This window comes from Oncorhynchus keta, chromosome 17 (genome assembly GCF_023373465.1).
Source record: "Oncorhynchus keta strain PuntledgeMale-10-30-2019 chromosome 17, Oket_V2, whole genome shotgun sequence".
NCBI lineage: Eukaryota > Metazoa > Chordata > Actinopteri > Salmoniformes > Salmonidae > Oncorhynchus > Oncorhynchus keta.
Window position 1 is genome coordinate 18,389,738 of NC_068437.1, and position 22,936 is coordinate 18,412,673.

The following is a 22,936-nucleotide window of genomic DNA, read 5'->3' on the forward strand; positions in this document are numbered from 1 at the left end:
TAATGAGAGGATACAGCCCTGGAGGGGTTCCACTAGCAGCACCAGGAGAGGACAGCCCTGGAGGGGTTCCACTAGCAGCACCAAGAGAGGACACAGCCCTGGAGGGGTTCCACTAGCAGCACCAGGAGAGGACACAACAGTGTCATAATGTAACAAAGGAAATTTGACACAGGAGGCTGTCCATGGGAATCTAATCGTTCCTTGAACGAGGTAGAACATTTTGCAGGTAGCATAGAGATGTGCTACTCAAATAGGCTTTATGTTTGAAGCAGCAACATTGTATACATTTACATAAGGCAGAATAGTAACCACAGTAATGATCAAAACACAGTGGTGTATTATTCATTACTGTCCTGTGATTGACCCGGAATGGAGATTGTTTTTAGGTATATAGACACTATTAAAAAAAAAGAAAGTATATCATGGTACACTTTGTGTTATAGTTCACTGAACATTTCAGTTGTGTGGTCTGCAGTTTCTCCTCCCAGGTCACCAGTGGATATCAGGATTCAGGCTTCCACAGTCGGAATTGTTAGCGACATTGTAACAATGTGTTCTTCCTTTCCTCTGAAACCATTCCTACTCAACCCTATCTGTCTTTTCTTCCTTGTTGTTGGAGAGTGGATGATAGTAATACATAGCTTTTTGAATCTTTCATGGTCCACAGCAATAAATTGCAAGAAAGATGTGATGAGGAGCAGTGAGCCCACCCAGTCCTGTGCTATTTAGTTGAACGGATGTTTTTCAAACTGATCTCGCTACCATTTGCTTTCAAAACATCCAAAGCTCATTATTTGGAGGAGAGCATGACACGAGAAGTTTCTTTACACAGACATCGTGTCACGCATATTAGGCCTCCTTCCAGGAACAGAAGGAAAAGGCCTTTCTATAGTGAAGGAGAGCATGGTGGAAAATAAAGGGCCATTACTGAGGACCTTGATGCTGATTACTGTGTACAGTGGGATTGGAAGTCTGGTTCTGCCTCATTAACAGCAACTCGGGAAAGGTGTGTGTGTGTGTGTGGGCGCGTGTTCATGTGTGTGTGTGTGCATGTGTAGACAGCGGAGAAGAGAATAAGGCGCTCGCTTAAATCATAGGGGAATATCCAGCTAAATGTATTTTCATTTCAGCTTCATGAGCTCTATGCTCATCAGGAGAATTCGAGCGTGAAATATGAGGTTTATTATGTATTGTGGTGTCTTCTGACAGAGTAATTCAACAGAGTGAGAGAGGCAGACACTCTCAAGGCTACAGACTAAATATGTATTACTTCTCCTTTTCGGTAAAATCTCAATATTTAACACATATCGGCATAGATTTACCACAATTGACGAACCCGGAATAAGCAAACAGACGGGGTAGACTCATATAGCCTCCTACAGTATTTCTCCACCAGACATTGTTGTGAAGGCAATTTGATCGAACTGAACTGGACCCGATTACCATCACATTGATGCTTGCCTTGCAACACCATTTGTTTCCTGTCTGTTGTCTGTGAGTGTATGCCAGCCCCCCCCCCCTCCTGTGTATCCTCATTGGTGGGCACAGCCTCTGTTTCCTGGCACAGTGTGTGGCGTATCATGACAACACCAGGTGGAGATATCCTGAGGATGGCATTCTGGGCACGAGTCACAACCTGATCTTCAGATCTCTGAGTAACAATGGCGATGCCAATAGTCTCTGCGGCAAAAGCTCCATTTTGTTTGGGCTCTATAACATCGTTATCAGCCATGCTTGATGAGTCACCATGCTACGCCTGGGCAGAGATTTTGATCAGCTGGCGTCTTGACAAAAGGAAAGATGTGTTCTGCCCTCAATCAATCACGTAATGAGATGATGTTGTGATTTCAGTCTGCATCAGATGCATCTGTAACCATTAGGTTTTTAACCTTTCTCTACATGCCTTCTTCATACCAACGTACCGAGGCTATGGACCGTCACTCCCTTGGCATCCGCCCGCGTAGGCTACATCTGAGGGAGACTGCAGGTGGTTTTGCAGGAATACTTCCGGCGCCGACAGAGATGGCCGCCTCGCTTCGCGTTCCTAGGAAACTATGCAGTTTTTTGTTTTTTTTTACGTGTTATTTCTTACATTAGTACCCCAGGTCATCTTAGGTTTCATTACATACAGTCGAGAAGAACTACTGAATATAAGATCAGCGTCAACTCACCATCAGTACGACCAAGAATATGTTTTCCGTGACGCGGATCCTGTGTTCTGCCTTACAAACAGGTCAACGGAATTGATTCCATGCAGCGACCCCAAAAAAAAACGACTTCGTAAAAGAGGGAAACGTAGCGGTCTTCTGGTCAGACTCCGGACACGGGCACATCGTGCACCACTCCCTAGCATTCTTCTTGCCAATGTCCAGTCTCTTGACAACAAGGTTGATGAAATCCGAGCAAGGGTAGCATTCCAGAGGGACATCAGAGACTGTAACGTTCTCTGCTTCACGGAAACATGGCTCACTGGGAAGACGCTATCCGGGGCGGTGCAGCCAACGGGTTTCTCCACGCATCGCGCCGACAGAAACAAACATCTTTCTGGTAAGAAGAGTGGCGGGGGCGTATGCCTCATGACTAAAGAGACATGGTGTGATGAAAGAAACATACAGGAACTCAAATCCTTCTGTTCACCTGATTTAGAATTCCTCACAATCAAATGTAGACCGCATTATCTACCAAGAGAATTCTCTTCGATTATAATCACAGCCGTATATATCCCCCCCCAAGCAGACACATCGATGGCTCTGAACGAACTTTATTTAACTCTTTGCAAACTGGAAACCATCTATCTGGAGGCTGCATTCATTGTAGCTGGGGATTTTAACAAAGCTAATCTGAAAACAAGACTCCCTAAATTTTATCAGCATATCGATTGCGCAACCAGGGGTGGTAAAACCTTGGATCATTGTTACTCTAACTTCCGCGACGCATATAAGGCCCTGCCCCGCCCCCCTTTCGGAAAAGCTGACCACGACTCCATTTTGTTGATCCCTGCCTTAAACAAGAGGCTCCCACGCTGAGGTCTGTCCAACGCTGGTCCAACCAAGCTGACTCCACACTCCAAGACTGCTTCCATCACGTGGACTGGGACATGTTTCGTATTGCGTCAGATAAAAATATTGACGAATACGCTGATTCGGTGTGCGAGTTCATTAGAACATGCGTTGAAAATGTCGTTCCCATAGCAACGATAAAAACATTCCCTAACCAGAAACCGTGGATTGATGGCAGCATTCGCGTGAAAATGAAAGCGCGAACCACTGCTTTTAATCAGGGCAAGGTGTCTGGTAACATGACTGAATACAAACAGTGCAGCTATTCCCTCCGCAAGGCTATTAAACAAGCTAAGCGTCAGTACAGAGACAAAGTAGAATCTCAATTCAACGGCTCAGACACAAGAGGCATGTGGCAGGGTCTACAGTCAATCACGGACTACAAGAAGAAACCCAGCCCAGTCACGGACCAGGATGTCTTGCTCCCAGGCAGACTAAATCACTTTTTTGCCCGCTTTGAGGACAATACAGTGCCACTGACACGGCCTGCAACGAAAACATGCGGTCTCTCCTTCACTGCAGCCGAGGTGAGTAAGACATTTAAACGTGTTAACCCTCGCAAGGCTGCAGGCCCAGACGGCATCCCCAGCCGCGCCCTCAGAGCATGCGCAGACCAGCTGGCCGGTGTGTTTATGGACATAGTCAATCAATCCCTATACCAGTCTGCTGTTCCCACATGCTTCAAGAGGGCCACCATTGTTCCTGTTCCCAAGAAAGCTAAGGTAACTGAGCTAAACGACTACCGCCCCCATAGCACTCACTTCCGTCATCATGAAGTGCTTTGAGAGACTAGTCAAGGACCATATCACCTCCACCCTACCTGACACCCTAGACCCACTCCAATTTGCTTACCGCCCAAATAGGTCCACAGACGATGCAATCTCAACCACACTGCACACTGCCCTAACCCACCTGGACAAGAGGAATACCTATGTGAGAATGCTGTTCATCGACTACAGCTCGGCATTCAACACCATAGTACCCTCCAAGCTCGTCATCAAGCTCCAGACCCTGGGTCTCGACCCCGCCCTGTGCAACTGGGTACTGGACTTCCTGACGGGCCGCCCCCAGGTGGTGAGGGTAGGCAACAACATCTCCTCCCCTCTGATCCTCAACACGGGGGCCCCACAAGGGTGCGTTCTGAGCCCTCTCCTGTACTCCCTGTTCACCCACGACTGCGTGGCCACGCACGCCTCCAACTCAATCATCAAGTTTGCGGACGACACAACAGTGGTAGGCTTGATTACCAACAACGACGAGACGGCCTACAGGGAGGAGGTGAGGGCCCTCGGAGTGTGGTGTCAGGAAAATAACCTCACACTCAACGTCAACAAAACTAAGGAGATGATTGTGGACTTCAGGAAACAGCAGAGGGAACACCCCCCTATCCACATCGATGGAACAGTAGTGGAGAGGGTAGCAAGTTTGAAGTTCCTCGGCATACACATCACAGACAAACTGAATTGGTCCACTCACACTGACAGCATCGTGAAGAAGGCGCAGCAGCGCCTCTTCAACCTCAGGAGGCTGAAGAAATTCGGCTTGTCACCAAAAGCACTCACAAACTTCTACAGATGCACAATAGAGAGCATCCTGGCAGGCTGTATCACCGCCTGGTACGGCAACTGCTCTGCCCTCAACCGTAAGGCTCTCCAGAGGGTAGCGAGGTCTGCACAACGCATCACCGGGGGCAAACTACCTGCCCTCCAGGACACCTACACCACCCGATGTTACAGGAAGGCCATAAAGATCATCAAGGACATCAACCACCCGAGCCACTGCCTGTTCACCCCACTATCATCCAGAAGGCGAGGTCAGTACAGGTGCATCAAAGCTGGGACCGAGAGACTGAAAAACAGCTTCTATCTCAAGGCCATCAGACTGTTAAACAGCCACCACTAACATTGAGTGGCTGCTGCCAACACATTGTCATTGACACTGACCCAACTCCAGCCACTTTAATAATGGGAATTGATGGGAAATGATGTAAATATATCACTAGCCACTTTAAACAATGCTAACTTATATAATGTTACTTACCCTACATTATTCATCTCATATGCATACGTATATACTGTACTCTATATCATCGACTGCATCCTTATGTAATACATGTATCACTAGCCACTTTAACTATGCCACTTTGTTTACTTTGTCTACATACTCATCTCATATGTATATACTGTACTCGATACCATCTACTGTATGCTGCCCTGTACCATCACTCATTCATATATCCTTATGTACATATTCTTTATCCCCTTACACTGTGTATAAGACAGTAGTTTTGGAATTGTTAGTTAGATTACTTGTTGGTTATCACTGCATTGTCGGAACTAGAAGCACAAGCATTTCGCTACACTCGCATTAACACCTGCTAACCATGTGTATGTGACAAATACAATTTGATTTGATTTGATTTGAGTCAGGTTTCTTTCGGGTTTCGCCTGGATCTGCACATCCGGCCAGTGGTTCATTTTCAGTGCCTCGCTTCTTATCGTCTCCCTTAATATAGCTGGTTCTGTGTTTCTAAGGAGTGTATGGTGATGAGGTGGTTATTTCTGAGACGGTAGTACATCATGACTACTCCAGTGATCAAAGGAACAGAGACGGCTATAATGCAGGTAATCAGGTAGAAGGACACAGGAGAACCATTAGGGAGCTAGAGTACGGCGAAGTGCACCTGGGTGCTGCGTCAGGCCTGCGGTACACTTACGTAATTGCTGAACCTGTAATAATAGCAACCTCTGTAACAACCCTTCTGTCTGACCTTGACATGCCAAGCTGTTATTCGAGGAAAAGTTTAGGCAGCTAACATAACCCGTGGAAAGCCTAATGTCATACATGACATATTCATGAACAGGGAGAAAGGCATCACATTTCATGATAGAATTCTCAGTTTGTACAATTCTCAATTGTAACGAGCTTCAAAAAGTTAATTTGAGAGTTTAGTTGCTAATTGACAGGCCCAACAGACCCCTATTCAATCAAACCAAGAAGACATGAGAGGCTGTGAGTCATGGTGATTATTGGCATTGCTTGATGGAATACATGTTGAGCAATGAGATCAGAGGTTGGCCGGAACTAAATGACATGCAGTACGTGCTGTGCAGTGTTCATACACAATGAACAATCTGTAATCCCCTTGCACTGAGATTAAACCTCAGCCAGCCCCCCGTCTGATCTGATCTGTGTTCAGGCTGGTCAATAGCACCTCTCCATCTCTCTCTCTGTCTCTCTCTCTCTCCACAGGGAAGGGCCACACCCTTACACTAATGCAGAGAGGGAGAGCGAGTGTGTGTGAAAGAGAGAGAGAGAGAAATCAGCCATTGAGATCGACAGATGCAAGCCACAATTTAATCCTGCTTAAGACTGCAGAAATTGCATTCCGTCCAGAGCTGCTCAAAAAGCTTTAGATTACTTTTTCAGCGGCAGAGAAAAAGGGCCAAATATTTTTTTAAAATCAGTACTCCATCCTCCCTTGCCCTGTTATAGTACGACCCTCGCTGTGGCATGCAGGACACAGCACTGATAAAGTCAGGATGGAAGGATAGCAGGAGGAGACCTGGCTTTTATTGATGTGTTTGAGAAGGAAATTAATGTCTGGCTGAATGAAGAAACCCTCCTCCATTTCCTTGGTTTGCCTTTCTCCTTTCTCCGGTTTTATGAGACCATGTTGACATCTCTGCTTCTTGACTGGATCTAATTTAGGCATTAGTTGTCTGGAAAGGAGGATAACACAGTAGAAATGTAACCTGGGAAATGTGAAATCTTTCCCTGAAAGGTGACATAAGAGGCCATTCGTAACTTATCTCATCGAAACAATGTCTCATATGAACATCCCTCTTGCTCTGGTCAGAGGGCAGCACTTCTCCCATGATCCTGGGGGTTTCAGGTCACTGCCCCGCCCGTCCTGCCGTGGTTCTCACTCTCTCTCTCTCTGATGATGTCATTCCCAGCTGGGTGTTACATAACGCCAACCTGTGCTTCTCACATTTGGTAAGCACTCTTTCTCAAGCCATATATATCTATATCTATGACTTTGACTCTATCTATTACTAGACCATAGAAAATACTGAGGACACTACACATACTCAACTATTATGACTATGACGTTTGTTTGGTTCGAAGAGATGCAGTACTTTAATGCTTCTGAAGTTCATTTGAAATGTCTCGCTCAACAGTTAATGATGTCTTGTAATTTTGCACAAGTTGAAAGAGTTCTCTTCACGCCAGAGTGTGTAACTGGCTGTCTTGTCATCTCTTCTCATCCCCTCTTCTCACTAATTGGGGTCTCACTGTGCTCTCCATTAGCGATACGTATCTCTTTATTTTGGTCTTAATGAGGGCTGAATCAAACATCTGGTGTATCAGATTGAGATCTGATGCTCAAGTAATTCTAATTATAAAGGGAAGATTATGTCATGCCCTAACCATAGAGAGCCCTTTTTTTCGCTATGGTGTAGTAGGTCAGGGCGTGACTGGGGGTATTCTAGTTTATTATTTCTATGTGGTGTTCTAGTTTATTTTTCTATGTTGGTGATTTGTATGATTCCCAATCAGAGGCAACTGGTAATCGTTGTCTCTAATTGGGATCATATTTAGGTAGCATTTATCCCTCCTGTGTTTGTGGGATATTATTTTGTGTTTTGTGCATGTGCACCACGTAGTCACGTTTCGTTGTTAGGTTATTGAGTTATTGTTTCACTTTATAATAAATATGTGGAACTCTACATCCACTGCGCCTTGGTCTGTCTCTCCTCATGAACGTGACAGAATACGTGCTTTTCAGTGTAGTTACATCATTGTGCACTTTTTGCGAATATAGGCAATGACTAATACTCAGAATTCAAAGGGCCTCCCAGGTGGTGCAGTGGTCTAGGGCACTGCATCGCAGCACTAGCTGTGCCACCAGAGACTCTGGGTTCGCACCCAGGAATTTTACACCCTTTTTCTCCCTAATTTCATAGTATCCAATTATTAGTAGCTACTATCTTGTCTCATCGCTACAACTCCCATACGGGCTCGGGAGAGACGAAGGTCAAAAGTCATGCGTCCTCAGAAAAACAACCCAACCAAGCCGCACTGCTTCTTAACACAGCGAGCCTCCAACCCCGAAGCCAGCCACACCAATGTGTTGGAGGAAACACCGTGCACCTGGGAACCTTGGTTAGCGTGCACTGCACCCGGCCCACCACAGGAGTCACAAGTGCACAATGAGACAAGGAAATCCCTGCCGGGCCAAACCCTCACGAATCCGGACGACGCTGGGACAATTGTACGCCACCCCATGGGCCTCCCGGTCGCGGCCAGCTGCGACAGAGCCTGGGCTCGAACCCAGAGTCTCTGGTGGCACAGCAGCCTTGGACCACTGCGCCACCCGGGAGGCCCAGAATTTGTTCTTAAATGATTTTGCCGAGTTAAATAAAAAGAGAAGAGATCTCTGACTTTGAAAGAGGCGTCTGAAAGGAACATAGCGGGTAAGTCGCTCTGGATAAGAGCGTCTGCTAAATGACTTAAATGTAAATGTAAATGTAAAAAATGTCTGTGTCTCAGTCACTAAATCTCAACCCAAATGAACACTTCTGGGAGATTCTAGAGCGCATCCTAAAACAGTGTTTTCCACTACCATCAACAAAACACCAAATGAAGGAATTTCTCATGTATGAATGGTGTCACATCCCTCCAATAGAGTTGCAGACACTTGTAGAATCTTCTCTGCCAATGTGCATTGAAGCTGTTCTGGCTTGTGGTGCATTTTAAAACCCTTTATGTTGGTGTTTCCCTTATTTTAGCAGTTACTTGTATTTCATCAACATCTCACATACAAGTGAGATACAGACACATTCTTATACATCCCCCTTAAAGATGTTTATTTGACCTTTTATTTAACTAGGCAAGTAAGTTCAGAACAAATTCTTATTTTCAATGACGGCCTGGGAACAGTGGGTTAACTGCCTGTTCAGGGGCAGAATGACAGATTTGTACCTTGTCAGCTCGGGGATTTGAACTTGCAACCTTCCGGTTACTAGCCCAACACTCTAACCACTAGGCTACCCTGTCACTGTTTAGGTGGTATAGTAAATATCCAAGATACGCTACACGACCAAAAGTGCGGTGGTGTCCACATATTTTTGTATAGTGTATAAACCAAGCCATCCCTACAGATTTAGGTTCTTCATTTGTTTAGTTATGTAAATGTTCCTGCACAACAGGAAATGGAAACTTGTAGTCTATTCAAGGTTTCACTTAAAAAATGTCAGACTTGATTTTCCCTGATGTAAAATGTATCAACCCCTATGAAAACGTCCATTAACTATAATCTACAAAATAATTCACATTATCCTTATTGCTGCAGGATTATTTTCCTGCTGTAGAAAACTGGTTCAAATTAAGATCCTACATCTGTAGGTAGGAGAATATAGCATCTCTTTAAAGGCCTGTCGTGCCAGTCAGGGGCCAGACTGAGGGATGGCAGTTTGCTGGCAAATGGAGAGGGATAAATAAAAATGAGAGGTCCATTAAACGGAGAGGGGGAGGCCAACATCTAGCACTTGGCCCTGCAGTGTGTACAGCTTTGCTTCAAGGCACATAAAGCAGATCACACATTAGCTTCAAGAATGTTTTGTTATCGATTCCCTCTCTGGCCCCTAGTTATAAAACACTTATAAGACGTAAAACACAGTACCAGAAGGAAGAGAAATTGCTATGAGCACCGTTTTACGGAAAAACTGGAATTTACTGGATGGATCTCATATCCTGTTGCTCATTGAAACCACTGTTCATTTCCGGGCAGTCTCATCAGTCTCATTCAACAAGTCTCCCAATGACATTGCTGTGTGAACAATGCTTCAGCACAGGAGACAAGACATACAGTACATGTAAACAATGTAGCCAACCAGTCACCTTTTATGTATAAACCCACCTCAACCACTCCAGTACCCCTGCACATTGAACAAGGTAGTGGCACTGACCTGTATATACAACCACTCCAGTACCCCTGCACATTGAACAAGGTAGTGGCACTGACCTGTATATACAACCACTCCAGTACTCCTGCACATTGAACAAGGTAGTGGCACTGACCTGTATATACAACCACTCCAGTACCCCTGCACATTGAACAAGGTAGTGGCACTGACCTGTATATACTTGCATTATCGTGTTTCTTCTTCATAGTTCCTGTGTGGTTTTTATTTGTACTTTTATTTGATATTGCACATTTTGTTGGGTTACAGCCTCAATTCAAAATAGATGAAATAGTTTTTTCCCTCACCCATCTCCACACAATAACCCATTTTTTTTTTACAAATGAAATACAGAAATATCTAATTTGAATGCAGGCTGTAACACAACAAAATGTGGAATAAGTCAAATGATAAGAATTATTATTACTATAGTATTATTACAATCTGAGATAATAGCCTAAGTCGTCATGATTATTAATATGTTGTCCCACAGCAGCGGCTGTAGGGAGAGACAAATCACTATGTGCATGTTCAGGCACACAGAGGACATGTCTCCTATGACCAATATGCCTTGGCAGCTAACATTCAAATTGTCGACGATTAAAATCCAACTAATCATTTGGGAAGCCTGAGCTGCGAGACATTATGTTATGAGAAATATGATGGCATGGGTCTGAACAGCCTTTGTGACCCGGGGAGGGAGAGCGGAGGCGAGAGCAGAGGGTCTGCTGGAAGAGGTTCAGTGATGCCAGCCGAGCCGTGGGTTTACGATGAAGTGGGAGATCTACCGTGTCGTTAGGAGAAGTGCCGCTGTGCTTCTGTAACTCATGGTTACCTATTAAAACACTGGCATTCTATTTACTGCCTCCTGTAACCATCCATCCTACAGCAAGAGCCACTTTCTCTGAGACGAGTCTCGGGAAGCACATTTTTATGTTCTTTTTTATTGCCGGTATTGTTCTGGAAGACCATTTTGTTGTAATTGTGAAAATGTATTTAAATTATGAGAAACATTAGGAATGGTGTCAACAGATAAAATGTAACTACAAAGTGTCAAAACACACCTTTGAGGTGTTCGATGAGACTACGGAGAGAGAAAGGGGCATGAAAAGGAAGAGAAAACGTGGGAGAGTGCCAGAGCAGGGGAGAGAGAGAGAGAGAGAGAGAGAGAGAGAGAGAGAGAGAGAGAGAGAGAGAGAGAGAGAGAGAGAGAGAGAGAGAGAGAGAGAGAGAGAGAGAGAGAGAGATGCTTTAAAGTGCAGCATATTAAAGATTCATACTTAGGGACAGTCTGTACAAGAGTATTTTCAGCCGCCAAACCTCTCGGCTGTACAACTAAATAGCATCAATAGACTCTTAAGCAATTAGCATGCGAGTACAGTTTCAACCATTTTGAAATGTTTTGATGATTTAGAGGATAGAGCTCTAATGTATAGCATCATTAGTGTTGCTTTTTTTAGTTGTCCACTTTTCATTGAAAATGGATATGAATGGATATGAATGGATATGAATGGATATGAATGGATATGAATGGATATGACTCTTCTGTGTTGATTGCAGGAAGTGATTTTGTATGTGTACAAGCATTAGCATAACATATCAGTCACTTTACTCCCTCTATCAGACACTTACTGTGGGAGGGCCCACTTTAAAAACAAACTACTGGTCCTGGCTCTCAACCCCAAGTATATTGAACTAACCACATAATGCCCCTGGTACATTCAAAAAGCATTGTGTAAGTATTTGGCTTTTAATTCAGCTATTTGTTTATGAACACAATAGATTGACCTGAAATTACCTCTATGAATATTTCATATTGATCTATTTAGTTCTATTTGTTTGTGGTTTTTACTTTATGCATGAAGTATTCATACCTGGTTTTACCATAGTCCTGGTATTTTCACTTTTTAGAATCTACATATTGTCCCTATATCGACCAATAGTGGAGAAATCGTCCGAGTGAAAGTAGCCCTTGGATTGTGTGATTTCCCTTGGGCATCTAAGTTAACTACAGAACTTGTAGCAGCAAAGCATTGATGATTTGTCCTATTGCACAATATGGAGTCTCCAATCAACCTGTCTATTTTGATCAAACACACATTTCCCTGGCCAGACTATGTACTGTATTGGTACAAACCATATAAGCCCTATCTCAAAGCACACAACCATCCTAAAAATATAATAATCTAAGTGACCCTGTCAACATCTAAAAGTTGGTCTGGAGGATTTCATGTAGCTGTTACCCACATAACCTCTTCTGTCTGATCGTGATCAAGATTCATGTGGAATAGAGACAAAAACCTGACTGAATTACCTAAGGACCACTCTGGGCCCACTGGCCTCTGTGACCTGGCATGGAGAGTCCTTATGATGGGTGTCCCATTCCACTCCCATCTGTCAACACTCTCCTCATGACAGCAGGATAAGGTAGAATGGAAGTGGGATCTCTGGCTGTTGTCTCGTTAGGAGGGGGATGACGTGCTAACAGGCCGGTTCTGGCTGTGGGATCTAAAGATGGTAACACACCGCCACGCTTGGCTTTTGGCTTGCGTAGGCAAGACATTTATTATGGATAAGTACCACATGTTCCTTTCCAGTGCAGCAAGAACCCTGCCCCCTCACACACACTCTCTCACACACACTCTCTCAGTACAGCCCAGCTAAGTAGAGCAGCCAAACCTACACCCATTTAGACGCAGCATCAAATCACTTCTGTGATCCAAGTAGCATAGAACACATTAACAAACTCCTGGTTCGAAATGCTCTCATCCATAGCTATTTTCAATGCACACTACCGTGAAAATGAATCGTGCTGGAATCTATGGCGATCCATCTTTCATGAGTATCTTTGTGAAATTACAGTACAAGAAAAGGTCAATGGATGTATCTCCCTTTAGACTTTGTTTTCGCATCCTTGCTATTCTGGTCATGATTTCCTACCCTTACAATGGTATCAAATACATTTTCATCGGCAATGCTACATTGATGCATCAATACATTTCAGGGCAAAGTGCATCTGAACTGTATCTATTGATTGTGTAATGTCACCCGTAATCTATCTTGATGAAATTGGAGTTTCATGCTCGCGTGTTAAAAATGCATGGTCCTCCTCATTCATTTTGAAGACGGGTTTTACATTTATGTACACTGTTTACTGCATTAGCTTCTCTTTTAAGGTTTCTCAAAAACACCCCTGTGATGATTTCTGCTTTGAGATATAAAAAGTTTTCTGAAACGCCCAGGGCTCTTTGAGATAGCATCTTCAGCCTTTTTAATGGATGAAAACACCATGAATTATTTTTTTGTCAGAATCTATTTTAAAATCAAGAGATTAGAATGTAGAAATCTGTTATCTTACCAGAGTTGGCATCAAAACAGTTATTCCTCCTTTTGATAAAGACCAAAGCAACCCATGAAAGGGGTCAAACCCAGGACCGGGGCCTACGGTAGTTAAGTAACACAGAGGATGCCTTCCTCTAGCTCCAGTATACGGCTCAGGAACAGATTAGGGTCTGTGCCTGTTATCCGCCCCACTCATCAAAGGAGGAGCTCCCTATTCCTGATAACGCCCACCCCATCACATTCACAATAGTATGGTAGCGTCCACCCAGCCTCTCTGCAACAACAAGCTCCACCCCCCCGGCAGGAGGAAGAGACACACCGCTGCGCTGATCTGCGTGTTTGTGTGTGCGTGATGGAGTGAGAGTGAAAATGAGGCGAGAGCAGAGATGGGGAGGAAGGATAGAGGCTGGCAGATGGGGGACTTGTGGGGAAGAAGGGTGGGTGGTGGGTGGTGGGTGGTGGGTGGGTAACCCGCCTCTATGACAGATGCGTTGATTTAGGTCAAAGTGGAAGTGGATGTTGCTGCTGTACTTCTACAATAGACAGCGGGAGGAGAGGCATCTCAGAGGTCTTTTGACACTTTGAGATGGGTTTTCAGGAGCAGGGGCTCTGTAGTGTCACACAGGACAGGTGATTTACTGCAGACTGTCTGTGTTGTTCCAGTTTCCTCTCAAAGATGGAGTGATTTTACACACAGGAGGATGCAACAGGCAGTGTACTGTCAAATACAACTGTAGGCTTCCACACTCCACTGTACCTTGAATGTTTCACAATAGCACCTAAAAACACTCTAATCTTTTAGCTGTTTGTATGATAAAATGACAGGTAATTGAAGCAACCCTGTCATAATCCTCGTTCATCTTAATTGATGAGAGTTCCTTGGGTGGAATTGTTGAGTGATAAATAACCTGCTATTATAACGGGATAAAAGTTTGCTGTCAGAATTAGATAGACTTGGACTTTCATAGACAGATGCTGTGGCTGTTGTTTCCTCTGCCAGAGGCACTATACTGAAAACTAAGATGGTTGTCTTCCAAGGTTAAAAAAGTTGACTTAATGATATGGTTTTCATGAGATGGTCAGTCAGAATGCCAAGTTGTCCAGCAAATTTAGATTACTTGTTCAATATGAATAATTTTAGGAGGAAATGGCTGTAGTGTTGAGATAAACTGGCCAGTATGTCAGTGCTACCTATCTGTTTCCTATTGCCAGTAACATTCAACTGAACATTTGCCGAAATTATCAAATTAATAGAATGACATTCTCTCTCAGCGCAGAAACTTCTGGTACTTCCTGTCCTCAGACTATCCTCAGATTGCGCATCAATAATTCAACAAAACCCTCTCTCCTTAACCCTCTCTCTGGCCTCAGGCCCATATATTTATATGTACATATTCTTATTCCATCCCTTTAAAGGTAGTTGTTGTGGTATTTTTTAAATTTAAATTTAATTTTACCTTTATTTAACCAGGCAAGTCAGTTAAGAACATATTCTTATTCAACAAAACCCTCTCCTTAACACTCAGGCCCATGACAGTTGTTGTGGTATTTTTTAAATTTAATTTTACCTGGCAAGAACATATTCTTATTTTCAATGACAGCCTGGGAACAGTGGGTTAACTGCCTGTTCAGGGGCAGAACGACAGATTTGTACCTTGTCAGCTCGGGGGTTTGAACTCACAACCTTCCGGTCCAACGCTCTAACCACTAGGCTACGCTGCCGCCCCAGCGTAGCCTAGATTAGATTACTTGTTGTTATTACTGCACTGTCTGAACTAGAAGCAGAAGCATTTCGCTACGCTCGCATTAACTTCTGCTAACCATGTATATGTGACCAATACATTTTGATTTGATTTGATTTGGAAAGACACAAACTTTGTTGCCTTTTATTGCTGAGGTTGGCTACCATCCCCCGCCTCATCAGACTCTATTGTTTAGTGGCATAGGGCACTTCACCCCATGTGTTAGGCACTATTTTGCCAGGGAACTCAGTCAGCTGACCAGGGCCAGCCAATCACAGGCTCTACCTGCTAGGGGACCACCATTCCTACTTGTCCTTTAGTTGTTTCCAAGAGGGTAGGTTGAGAAGATTCTGTAAAGTCCTGTCCTTCATTACAACTCATTACTGGACTTTTCCTGAATAGACCAGCCTTCCCCGGACTTCCCCAACTGTGTGTTAGTGCGTCACTGAACATGTAAGTGGACTGTTTTAGGGGTTAGTGTGCATTTGATCCGTATACATGTTATCAAATCAAATTTTAGTGGTCATATACACATGGTTAGCAGATGTTATTGCGAGTGTAGTGAAATGCTTGTGCTTCTAGTTCCGACAGTGCAGCAATATCGAACAAGTAATATCTAACAATTGCACAACAGATACCTAATACACACAAATCTAAGTAAAGGAATGGAATAAGAATATATAAATATAAATATATGGATGAGCGATGACAGAGCGACATAGGCTAAGATTCTGATGGCCTTGAGATATAATCTGTTTTTCAGTCTCTCGGTCCCAGCTTCGATGCACCTGTGCTGACCTCGCCTTCTGGATGGTAGCGGGGTGAACAGGCAGTGGCCTGGGTGGTTGTCGTTCTTGATGATCTTTTTGGCCTTCCTGTGACATCGGATGCTGTAGGTTTCCTGGAGGGCAGGTAGTTTTCCCCCGGTGATGCGTTGTGCAGACCGCACCACCCTCTGGAGAGCCTTGCGGTTGTGGGCGGTGCAGTTGCCATACCAGGCGGCGATACAGCCCGACAGGATGCCCTCAATTGTGCATCTGTAAAAGTTTGCGACGGTTTTAGGTGACAAGCCACATTTCTTCAGCCTCCTGAGGTTGAAGAGGCTCTGCTGTGCCTTCTTCACCACACTGTCTGTGTGGGTGGACTATTTCAGTTTGTCCGTGATGTGTACACAGAGGAACTTAAAAAGTTCCATGTTCCCCACTGCTGTCCTGTCGATGTGGATAAGGGGGTGCTCCCTCTGCTGTTTCCTGAAGTCCACGATCATCTTCTTTGTTTTGTTGACGTTAAGTGAGAGGTTATTTTCCTGACACCACACTCACCTCCTCCCTGTAGGCTGTCTCGTCGTTGTTGGTAATCAAGCCTACTACTGTTGTGTCGTCTGCAAACTTGATGATTGAGTTGGAGGCATGCATGGCCACGCAGTCATGGGTGAACAGGGAGAACAGGAGGGGGCTGAGCACGCACCCTTGTGGGGCCCCAGTGTTGAGGATCAGTGAAGTGGAGAGGTCGTTACCTATCTTCCCCACCTGGGGATGGCCTGTCAGGAAGTCCAGGACCCAATTGCTCAGAGTGGGGTTTTAAAAAAGAAAAAAATATTTCACCTTTATTTAACCAGGTAGGCAAGTTGAGAACAAGTTCTCATTTACAATTGCGACCTGGCCAAGATAAAGCAAAGCAGTTCGACAGATAGAGCGACACAGAGTTACACATGGAGTAAAACAAACATATAGTCAATAATACAGTATAAACAAGTCTATATACAATGTGAGCAAATTAGGTGAGAAGGGAGGTAAAGGCAAAAAAGGCCATGGTGGCAAAGTAAATACAATATAGCAAGTAAAACACTGGAATGGTAGTTTTGCAATGGAAGAATGTGCAAAGTAGAAATAAAAATAATGGTGTGCAAAGGAGCAAAATAAATAAATAAATTAAATACAGTTGGGAAAGAGGTAGTTGTTTGGGCTAAATTATAGGTGGCTATGTACAGGTGCAGTAATCTGTAAGATGCTCTGACAGTTGGTGCTTAAAGCTAGTGAGGGAGATAAGTGTTTCCAGTTTCAGAGATTTTTGTAGTTCGTTCCAGTCATTGGCAGCAGAGAACTGGAAGGAGAGGCGGCCAAAGAAAGAATTGGTTTTGGGGGTGACTAGAGAGATATACCTGCTGGAACGTGTGCTACAGGTGGGAGATGCTATGGTGACCAGCGAGCTGAGATAAGGGGGGACTTTACCTAGCAGGGTCTTGTAGATGACATGGAGCCAGTGGGTTTGGCGACGAGTATGAAGCGAGGGCCAGCCAACGAGAGCGTACAGGTCGCAATGGTGGGTAGTATATGGGGCTTTGGTGAAAAACGGATTGCACTGTGATAGACTGCATCCAATTTGTTGAGTAGGGTATTGGAGGCTATTTTGTAAATGACATCGCCAAAGTCGAGGATTGGTAGGATGGTCAGTTTTACAAGGGTATGTTTGGCAGCATGAGTGAAGGATGCTTTGTTGCGAAATAGGAAGCCAATTCTAGATTTAACTTTGGATTGGAGATGTTTGATATGGGTCTGGAAGGAGAGTTTACAGTCTAACCAGACACCTAAGTATTTGTAGTTGTCCACGTATTCTAAGTCAGAGCCGTCCAGAGTAGTGATGTTGGACAGGCGGGTAGGTGCAGGTAGCGATCGGTTGAAGAGCATGCATTTAGTTTTACTTGTATTTAAGAGCAATTGAAGGCCACGGAAGGAGAGTTGTATGGCATTGAAGCTGGCCTGGAGGGTTGTTAACACAGTGTCCAAAGAAGGGCCGGAAGTATACAGAATGGTGTCGTCTGCGTAGAGGTGGATCAGGGACTCACCAGCAGCAAGAGCGACCTCATTGATGTATACAGAGAAGAGAGTCGGTCCAAGAATTGAACCCTGTGGCACCCCCATAGAGACTGCCAGAGGTCCGGACAGCAGACCCTCCGATTTGACACACTGAACTCTATCGGAGAAGTAGTTGGTGAACCAGGCGAGGCAATCATTTGAGAAACCAAGGCTGTCGAGTCTGCCGATGAGGATGTGGTGGTTGACAGAGTCGAAAGCCTTGGCCAGATCAATGAATACGGCTGCACAGTAATGTTTCTTATCGATGGCGGTTAAGATATCGTTTATGACCTTGAGCGTGGCTGAGGTGCACCCATGACCAGCTCTGAAACCAGATTGCATAGCAGAGAAGGTATGGTGAGATTCGAAATGGTTGGTAATCTGTTTGTTGACTTGGCTTTCGAAGACCTTAGAAAGGCATGGTAGGATAGATATATAGGTCTGTAGCAGTTTGGGTCAAGAGTGTCCCCCCCTTTGAAGAGGGGGATGACCGCAGCTGCTTTCCAATCTTTGGAAATCTCAGACGACACGAAAGAGAGGTTGAACAGGCTAGTAATAGGGGTGACAACAATTTCGGCAGATCATTTTAGAAAGAAAGGGTCCAGATTGTCTAGCCCGGCTGATTTGTAGGGGTCCAGATTTTTCAGCTCTTTCAGAACATCAGCTGAATGGATTTGGGAGAAGGAGAAATGGGGAAGGCTTGGGCGAGTTGCTGTTGGGGGTGCAGTGCTGTTGACCGGGGTAGGAGTAGCCAGGTGGAAAGCATGGCCAGCAGTAGAAAAATGCTTATTGAAATTCTCAATTATGGTGGATTTATCAGTGGTGACAGTGTTTCCTATCTTCGGTGCAGTGGACAGCTGGGAGGAGGTGTTCTTATTCTCCATGTACTTTACAGTGTCCCAGAACTTTTTTGAGTTAGTGTTGCAGGAAGCAAATTTCTGCTTGAAAAAGCTAGCCTTGGCTTTTCTAACTGCCTGTGTATAACGGTTTCTAGCTTCCCTGAACAGCTGCATATCACGGGGGCTGTTCGATGCTAATGCATAACGCCATAGGATGTTTTTGTGTTGGTTAAGGGCAGTCAGGTCTGGGGAGAACCAAGGGCTATATCTGTTCCTGGTTCTAAATTTCTTGAATGGGGCATGTTTATTTAAGATGGTTAGGAAGGCATTTAAAAAAAATATTCAGGCATCCTCTACTGACGGGATGAGATCAATATCCTTCCAGGATACCCCGGCCAGGTCGATTAGAAAGGCCTGCTCGCTGAAGTGTTTCAGGGAGCGTTTTACAGTGATGAGTGGAGGTCGTTTGACCGCTGACCCATTACGGATGCAGGCAATGAGGTAGTGATCGCTGAGATCTTGGTTGAAGACAGCAGAGGTGTATTTAGAGGGGAAGTTGGTTAGGATGATACCTGGTAGGTTCATTGATCATTTGTGTGAGATTGAGGGCATCAAGTTTTGATTGTAGGATAGCTGGGGTGTTAAGCATGTTCCAGTTTAGGTCGCCGAGCAGCACGAGCTCTGAAGATAGATGGAGGGAAATCAGTTCACATATGGTGTCCAGAGCACAGCTGGGGGCAGAGGGTGGTCTATAGCAGGCGGCAACGGTGAGAGACTTGTTTTTAGAGAGGTGGATTTTTAAAAGTAGAAGTTCAAATTGTTTGGGTACAGACCTGGATAGTAGGACAGAACTCTGCAGGCTATCTTTGCAGTAGATTGCAACACCGCCCCCTTTGGCAGTTCTATCTTGTCTGAAAATGTTGTCATTTGGAATTAAAATTTCAGAATTTTTGGTGGTCTTCCTAAGCCAGGATTCAGACACAGCTAGAACATCCGGGTTGGCAGAGTGTGCTAAAGCAGTGAATAGAACAAACTTAGGGAGGAGGCTTCTAATGTTAACATGCATGAAACCAAGGCTATTACGGTTACAGAAGTCATCAAAAGAGAGCGCCTGGGGAATAGGAGTGGAGCTAGGCACTGCAGGGCCTGGATTCACCTCTACATCGCCAGAGGAACATAGGAGGAGAAGAATAAGGGTACGGCTAAAAGCAATAAGAATTGGTCGTCTAGAACGTCTGGAACAGAGAGGAAAAGGAGGTTTCTGGGGGCAATAAAATAGCATCAAGGTATAATGTACAGACAAAGGTATGGTAGGATGTGAATACAGTGGAGGTAAACCTAGGTATTCAGTGATGAAGAGAGAGATATTGTCTCTAGAAACATCATTGAAACCAGGAGATGTCATTGCATGTGTGGGTGGTGGAACTAATAAATTGGATAAGGTATAGTGAGCAGGACTAGAGGCTCTACAGTGAAATAAGCCAATAAACACTAGTGGAGTGGTTGGTTTGGGGGTCACGGCGATTTAGACAGCTAGCCAGGACATCGGTAGCAAGCTAGCATAGGATGGAGGTCTGTTGTTAGCCACCTCTTGCGTTCCGTCAGTAGATTAGTGGGGTTCTGTGTGGTAGAGGGGATTAGTCCAAATCACACAACAACAACAAAAAATAAAAACAATAGATATAGTTATAGAGGCCCATGGTCTCAAGTTTAATGATGAGCTTGAAGGGTACTATGGTACTGAATGCTGAGCTGTAGTCAATGAACAGCATTCTTACATAGATATTCTTACATAGGTGTGCAGTGTGATGGTGATTACATCGTCTGTGGACCTATTGGGGCGGTAAGAAAATTGAAGTGGATCTAGGGTGACAGGTAAGGTGGAGGTGATATGATCCTTGACTTGTCTCTCAAAGCACTTCATGATGACAGAAGTAAGTTCTACGGGGCAATAGTCAACCTTTGCGGCTTTGGGTACAGGAACAATGGTGGCATTGTTCCTTCTATTGTTTTGTTAGTATGCTTATATACTTATATACTGTATGCTTCCTTAAAATGTGTATATGACAGGATTGCCTCCTTCTGTAATCTCATGTTACATACTTCACAGTTTTCCCTTTAGCATAGGTCTGTGTACCTTTATTTTCAGCCATTAGGGAAAATCTCAGCCCATTGCTTTCTATGAACCATGATGGCTGCCAGTCATGTCATTCTACATCCTCACCTAAAATGGCCGACCAGTGACATCATCATGGCCCGGTCACTTCCTGATATGGTCATAGCCACATCCATCATGGCCGCTTGTTAGCATGTTTGCATCCTAACCTTTATAGCCGCCAAAACTGATCCTAACTTGCCCTGATGCTAACCTACAGCCTTTGGCCTACTAGCTCTTGGCCTGCTAGTTTATAGCATGCTAGCTCCCCCTGTATGTATTGTATACTGTGCTAGTCACTAATTGCATCCTGGTTTATACTGCCTATGCTATTCTATCCCTTACTACAGTATGCTATCATTTGTGCTATGTGGCTTGTTGGCCTGCATTACTACTCTAGCAGTTTAGCCTCCTAGGCTCTGTGTATTACTGTATATTTATTACCAGCCAATAGTATTAACATACTCGCACCGCTAACGCTATTATAGCCATTACTATTGTCTGCTAGCCCATTACTATGCCATTGCTGGAATTTTTACATACATACACCTTAGCCAAATACATTTAAACTCAGATTTTCACAATTCCTGACATTTAATCCTAGTAAAAGTTTCCTGTCTTAGGTCAGTTAGGATCACCACTTTATTTTAAGAATGTGAAATGTCAGAAGCAGAGAGAAGGATTAATTTCAGCTTTTTTTTCTTTCATCACATTCCCAGTGTGTCAGAAGTTTACACTCAATTAGTATTTGGTAGCATTGCCTTTAAGTTGTTTAACTTGGGTCAAACGTTTCAGGTAGCCTTCCACAAGCTCCCACAATATTTGGGTGAATTTTGGCCCATTCCTCCTGACAGAGCTGGTGTAACTGAGTCAGGTTTGTAGGCCTCCTTGCCCGCACATGCTTTTTCAGTTCTGCCCACAAATTTTCTATAGGATTGAGGTCAGGGCTTTGTTGTACTTAAGCCATTTTGCCACAACTTTTGAAGTATGCTTGGGGTCATTGTCCATTTGGAAGACCCATTTACGACAAAGTTTTAACTTCCTGACTGATGTCTTGAGATGTTGCTTCAATATATCCACGTACATTTCCTTCTATCCCATCTATTTTGTGAAGTGCACCAGTCCGTCCTGCAGCAAAGCACCCCCACAACATGATGCTGGCACCCCGTGCTCCACAGTTGGGATGGTGTTCTTCGGCTTGCAAGCCTCCCCCTTTTCCCTCCAAACATAACAATGGTCATTATGGCCAAACAGTTATATTTTTGTTTCATTACGCTAAAGGACATTTATTCAAAAAGTCCGATCTTTGTCCCCATGTGCAGTAGACTGGCTTTTTTATGGTGGTTTTGGAGCAGTGGCTTCTTCCTTGCTGAGTGGCCTTTCAGGTTATGTCGATATAGGACTCGTTTTACTGTGGATATAGATACTTTAGTACCTGTTTCCTCCAGCATCTTCACAAGGTCCTTTGCTGTTGTTCTGGGATTGATTTGCACTTTTTGCACCAAAGTACATTCATCTCTAGGAGACAGAACGCGTCTCCTTCCTGAGCGGTATGACGGCTGCGTGGTCCCATTGATACGATCAACTAGGAGTGGTGGGTGGAATCAGGCGCAGAGAGCAGGGTTCAGTCTTTCTTTCAAATTGATTCCCCAGCGCAACAAAACAGCCACACCAACACACAGGGCATATATAAGTTGCCAGTCCAAACAACAGGACAAAATAGTCCGGAGAATAAATATACGAATAACTCACACCATCAAACACAGAGTAACACAAACAAGCCCGCACAAATACCCAGCGGGCCTAGTGCCCTTAAATACCCTACAAACAAACCCTAATACAAAACAGGTGTACCCAATTACCCAATAACCCAAAACAAACGGAAAGGGAATCGATGGTAGCTAATAGGCCGGCGACGACGACCGCTGAGCACCGCCCGAACAGGAAGAGGCACCATCTTCGGCAAGGTTCTTGAC

The 22,936-nt window shown here is 44.4% G+C and overlaps 1 protein-coding gene across 2 annotated transcripts in view; it reads right to left on the reverse strand.

The window, feature by feature from the left end:
• Window positions 1-22,936, reverse strand: part of sv2bb (synaptic vesicle glycoprotein 2Bb) — a 53,160-nt gene that overhangs the window by 21,751 nt on the left and 8,473 nt on the right. Inside the window, exon 1 of one of the 2 annotated variants that reach the window (XM_035790815.2) lies at window positions 13,386-13,652. The exons of the other annotated variant lie outside the window; for it this stretch is intronic. The gene's annotated coding sequence lies outside the window, so the exon portion shown is untranslated. Of the gene's footprint in view, window positions 1-13,385; window positions 13,653-22,936 lie in introns of those variants that run through there. 2 annotated transcript variants of the gene reach the window in all.